The sequence below is a fragment of the Microtus oregoni genome, unplaced genomic scaffold (genome assembly GCF_018167655.1).
Source record: "Microtus oregoni isolate MIOR12 unplaced genomic scaffold, Mior012 000002F_ref0000024, whole genome shotgun sequence".
NCBI lineage: Eukaryota > Metazoa > Chordata > Mammalia > Rodentia > Cricetidae > Microtus > Microtus oregoni.
In genome coordinates this window covers 13922423-13928840 of record NW_024543061.1, presented here as the reverse complement: position 1 = coordinate 13928840, position 6418 = coordinate 13922423, and positions in this window count along the sequence as shown.

Here is a 6418-nt window from a genome sequence, read left to right as displayed (position 1 = left end):
ATTTCCTGGGTTGGGTCACTGGCCCTGCACTAACTTTTCCTCCTCCCCATGACTAGTTTGTCTCATTACCACGAGTACATGTGTTTTTTCTTTTCTTTCTTTTTGGGCGGGGGTAGTGGGGAGGCAGGGGTTTCGAGACAGGGTTTCTCTGTGTAGCTTTGGAGTCTGTCCTGGAACTCACTATGTAGACCAGGCTGGCCTCGGACTCACAGAGATCCGCCTGCCTCTGCCTGTCAAGTGCTGTGCCACCTTTTTTTTTTTTTTTCTTTTTTGAAGCAAAGTTCCAAGACAGTGAGTGTTTGGGGCCCTGACACATTCTGGTTGGTTTGGGGGTGTGTCTATTTTCATTTGGGTATTTTGTTTTTGAGACAAGCACTCTTGTAGCCAAGGCTATCCTCTAAATTATGATGGAGCTCAAGCTGGCCTTGAACTTCTGACTCCCCTGCCTCCTGAGTGCTGGGATTACAGGTGTGTACCAGCATGCCCAAATGTCTCTCTGTTACTGAGACAGTCCTACTTTTTTTTAAAATTTATTTATTATGTATACAACTTCCTGCCTCCACACGCCAGAGGAGGGGGCCAGATCTCTTTACAGATGGTTTGGAGGGATTGAACTCAGGACCTCCGGAAGAGCAGACAGTGCTCTTAACCTCTGAGCCATCTCTCCAGCCTTTTTTTTTTTTTTTTTTTTAGGTTTTTCGAGACAGGGTTTCTCTGTAGCTTTGGTGCCCATCCCGGAACTAGCTCTTGTAGACCAGGCTGGCCTCGAACTCCCAGAGATCCACCACCGCCCGGCGAGACAGTCCTACTTTAGAGCCCAGGCTACTATGAAACTCAATATGTATTCCAGGTTGGCCTCGAATTCATGACAACCCTCCTGCTTCTGCTTCCTGAGCGCTAGGATTCCATACACCAAGGCATCACCCCAGTTACCTTGGCACATTTAATGCAGTCTCTCCTTGCCCCAAACACCAAAGACTACCCCTCCCTCAGCAGGTTGTGGTGACTCACATCTTTTTTTTTTAATATTTATTTATTATGTATACAATATTCTGTCTGTGTGTATGCCTGAAGGCCAGAAGAGGGCACCAGACCCCATTACAGATGGTTGTGAGCCACCATATGGTTGCTGGGAATTGAACTCAGGACCTTTGGAAGAGCAGGCAATGCTCTTAACCTCTGAGCCATCTCTCCAGCCCTCACGTCTTTTTTTTTAAATAATTATTTACTTTTATTTTATGTACATTGGAATTTTGCCTGCATGTATCTCTGTGTGAGGGTGTCAGATTTTGGAGTTATAGACAGTTGTTAGCTGCCATGTGGGTGCTGGAAATAGAACCCGGGTCCTCTAGAAGAGCAGTCAGTACTCTTAACCACTGAGCCATCTCTCCAGCCCCTGTGGCTCACATCTTTAATTCCAGCACTCAGGAGGCAAAGGAGGTGGAACTCTGAGTTCAAGGCCAGCCAAAACTACTAATCAAGGTCCTGGACGTCCAGGACCACACAGAAAAACCTTGTCTCAAGAAACCTAAATAAATAAATAATGAAAACATACGCTGCCCCCTCATGCCGCTCCTTTACCAGGTGCCCACTGCCACACAGTCTTGGCACTGCGGGTCTCAGGGAGAGCGACAGAAATTATCGTGGTCAGGATGTGGTGGTACCAGCAGGATGTGGTGGCACACACCGTCAAAGCAGCACTTGGGAGGCAGAGACTGGAGAATCAGAAGTGGAGAGTCACCCTCGGCTACATAGAAAGTTCAGAGCCAGCCCAGGGCACATAAGACCCTGGAGCCCCTCCTGACCCCCTCAAAAAAGAAGCACATAAGCATGATCAAAGCCAGCCAGAATTAAAGAACAAAACCGTGTCTCAAAGAAAAAAGAAGCAGAGACAGAGGGAGTAGGGTTTCAGGCTACACCCAAGGCAACAGTGTCCCCTAGCAGTCACAGCACCACAAAATATAATCAATCTGGTCTAACTTGCTGGCCCCATGAAGGACCCTGGGGCACAGCCCCAAGTCACATAGGAAGCAGGAGACTAAGCCAAGGAGGCTCCGATTCCCTTCTGAATCTCTAGCCCAGTGGTTCTTACCCTTCCTAATGCTGCGACCCTTTAACACCGGTCTTCTCGTCATGGTGACCCCCAACCATGAAATTATTTCCTTGCTACTTCATACCTGTACTTTTGCTACTGTTATGAATCTAAATGTTTTTTGGAAATAAGTCTGTCAAAGAGGGCGTGACCCACAGGTTGAGAACCTCTTGCCCTAGAGGGAGGAAGAGCAGAGTCTGTGTGAAGCCCTGGAGAGTCAGGACCCAGTGGGCAGCCACACCTGGGTGGCTCAGTGAACAGGGACTCTGGAGGTCTGTCCTGGAAGAGTGTTGGTCAACAGTCTGTTCCAGACAGGACTTAGCACTCAGAGACAAGGCCCTGGCCTTGGTAATGCAACAGGACCAGAAGCAAGCCTTCCCAACTATCCGACCATCACACCAATCTGAGTGTATGCTGCTAGGGGAAATCGCAGAGAAAACAGAGTACTGAGTGGATGTGGGGAGTTTGCTTGTTTGAAACAGAGCCTCGATCCATAGCCCACGCTGGCCTCAAACTTTCAATCCTCCTGTCTCCATTTCTCCATCTTCCGAGTGCTGGGATTACAGGCGTGCAACACCGTGCCCTCTAGATGCATGTATTCCGTGTGCTACAATACCACCAGGGCAAGAATTAAATGCTTTCTCAAGATATTAAGTGGAGCCAACGGAATGGCTCAGAGGATAAAGCACTTGCTGATGACCAGAGTTCAGTCCCCAGAACCTATAGTAATAGGACAGAATGGGGGCTGGAGAGGTGGCTCAGAGGTTAAGAGCACTGACTGCTCTTCCAGAGGTCCTAAGTTCAATTTCCAGCAACCACATGGTGACTCACAACCATCTATAATGAGATCTGATGCCCTCTTCTGGACTTCAGGAACACATGCAAGCAGGACACTGTGTACGTAATAAATAAATAAATCTTAAAGAAAAAAAAAAAAAGGACAGAATGGACTCCTCAAAGATGTCCTCTGGGGCTGGAGAGATGTCTCAGAGGTCAAGAACACTTGCTGCTCTTCCAAAAGACTGGAGTTTCGTTCCCAGAAGTCATGTCTGGCACCTCACAACTGCCTACAACTCTAGCTCTAGGGGGTCTGACTCCCTCTTCTGGCCTCTGAGAGCACTGCACTCACATTTGCATACACAGATAGACACACTATACTGATTGGGTTTCCTCAAGTTGACACAAATCTAGACATATCTGGGAAGAGGGATTCCTAATTGAGAAAAATGCCTCCATAAGATTGGCCTGTAGGCAAGTCTGTGGCGTGTAACGCCTTGATTAAAGATATAGGAGGGTCCAGCACACTGTGGGCAGAGCTGCCCTTGAGCACTTGGTCTTGGACGGTATAAGAAAGCAGACTGAGCGAGTTATGAGGAGAGAGCCAATAAGCAGCACTCCTGCATGGCCTCTGTCTTAGCTCCTGCCTCCAGGCTCCTGCCCTGACTTCCCTCAGTGATGGACTGTGAAATGAAATCAACCCTTTCCTCTCCAAGTTGCTTTTGATCATGGTGTTTTTTCACAGCAAGAAAAACCCTAAGAAAGACACACACATACCAAAATAAATCTAAAGAGATTTAGGAAGAAAGCAAGTTGTCCTCTGGCCTCCATATGTGCTGTGGCATGCACCTCATGCATGCACCCCATGCACGCACCCCATGCATGCACCTCATGCATGCACCCCATGCACGCACCCCATGAATGCACCCCATGCATGCACCCCATGCACGCATGCAAGTGTACACACACTAATAATGAATAAATAAAATTTAAAAAATTGAATGTTCTCTCTTAAGAACACAGTCTGTGGGGCTGGAGAGGTGGCTCAGTGGCTAAGAGTATTGGCTGTTCTTCCAGAGGACTCAGGTTCCATTCTCAGCACCCACATGGAGGCTCACAACTGTCTGCAACTCCAGTCCTGGGGATCTAATGTGCTCTTCGGGTCACCTCAAGCACCAGGCACACACTGTATACAGACATGCAGACAAAATATCCATACACATAAATATAAATAGCAGTTTAAAAAAAAAAGAAGAAGAACATAGCTTGTAGCTGGCTTCCAAGGTCCCCGTGGCCAAATGACAGCCTTAAAAACAGGGTGGTCTGGGCTGATATTCCATCAAGGCCTTGTCCCTCACAGAACCACAGGCAGGGCAGAGAGCTGGCCTTAAGGACTGGAACTCAGTTAGTAGAGTGTTCACACAGTACGCATGAAGCCCTGAGAGGGACCACAGCTGATGTGGGAGTGTCATATATCAATCTGTTGATTTCATTGGTTAAGCAATAAAGAAACTGCTTGGCCCTCATAGGTTAAAACATAGGTGGGAGGAGTAAACAGAACAGAATGCTGGGAGAAAGAAGCTGAGTCGGGAGTCGCCATGATTCTCCCACTCCAGACAGACGCAGGTTAAGATCATTCCTGGTAAGCCAGCTCGTGGGCTACACAGATTATAAGAAATGGGCTAGTCCAGGTGCGAGAGTTAGCCGAGAAAAGGCTAGATATAATGGGCCAAGCGGTGTTTAAAAGAATACAGTTTCCGTGTAATTATTTCGGGGCATAAGCTAGAGCTAGCCATGTGGGTGGCTGGGTGCTGGGGACGCAGCCCCGCTGCTCCTTTTACTACAGAGTGGCACCCAGACGTGATGGACTAAATCCACTTAAAAACCTGAGAAGACTTAAAAATAAGGGAGAGAGAATTTAACACAGATTTTTGCTGTTTGTTGATGGCATGCTGTAGAGAGATTTCCTGATTCGGCAACAGCAGCAGAAAAAAAGCTGTGTCATTTTAAAGTGCGGCTTCTTGGGACTGTGCCGCCAGTGCAAACTCTGACTTTAAAGCATTTCAACTGCTTTTATGGGACTGGATGTTTGTGTTCCTGCTTGGGATTGAAAGGAGAGTGCTCTGAGACCGTGCTGATGGCTCAGCGCTCCCCGCCTGCACCTGGGCAGACGGCAGAATCAGAGGCAGAATCAGACTTAGGCAGGCGGAAGAGCATGGCGGATTCCTGCTGACATACAGAGATGCGTTTTCAGACTGAGCAGTGCTCTGTGTGTCAGATTTGGATGTAACTTGGATGAAAAGAATTTCTGTGCTGCATGCTCAGTCTCAGAATTAAACTGCTGAGTGCCGCTCCTACCTGGCGGCCCCAGAGCTAGCACAAAATGGTACGTCCTCCATTTTGAAATTTTCCTGACTCAGCAGCAGGAAAAAACTGGCTGTTTTAAAATGCTGGCTTTCTGGACTGTGCCGCCATTGCAATCTCTGTCTGGCTCCTGCGGGAGACAGAGCATTTGAATGGTGCATTTGAAGTAAAGTGCTACGATTTATTTGATGGCAACTAGACTCGCTGTGTGCCTTAAAGGAAGTCATTGCCTGCTGCGGCTCAGAGGCACAAGCAGCTCCGCCATGCTAGTGGTGCAATGTGCAAGGATCAGAGGCACGAGCGGCTCCACCATGTTGGACTGGGCGGGGCAAGCTGGCAGTACCTGTTTTTGACCTAGGAATGTCACAGCTTAGATTCTTAAGCGCCTAGTGATTTAAAGGCCCAAATCAAAAGTGTTCCTGGATAGTAAAAAATTGCAGATTCACAATAGGACATATTCAGACCACTAAATGAGTCACACTGTTGGATGAATGTACGTAGGCTTGAGAGAGAGAAGAAAAAGAATATAGAGAATAAAGTTAATGTTTTTCTTTTTTTAAAAAAAGGTAAAGTCGGGGGCTGGAGAGATGGCTCGGTGGTTAAGAGCATTGCCTGCTCTTCCAAAGGTCCTGAGTTCAATTCCCGGCAACCACTTGGTGGCTCACAACCATCTGGAATGAGTTCTGGTGCCCTCTTCTGGCCTGCAGACATACACACAGACAGAATATTGTATACATAATAAATAAATATTAAAAAAAGGTAAAGTCTTTAAAGAGACAGAGTACAGATAGTTAAGAGATTAAAAGAAATAAAGAAAAATAAGCCATGTAAAAATGGAAAATTCACAGAGAGTCTGGATTATGTACATTGTGTTTTCTTTAAAATTTTTTACTGTGAAGGAGCTAAGTACAGAGACACATTTCATTATATGGGCTGCCAAGCTAAACCAGAATGGATACAAGGGTATTACGATTTCAAAATTTGGGTCTAAGGATATGATGCTTTGGAGAGGGTCTTCTTTTGTTTTCACAGAGGACAAGACCCTGTTCATTTCTTCTATTCCGATATGGTATGATGGACCACACCCTCCTGAAGGGTTGCTGTGAACATCTTCAGAAAATTGCTTCACTCAACTGCCAACTGAGATGACTCTGGCACACAGGTTACCCCATGAAAGATATGATT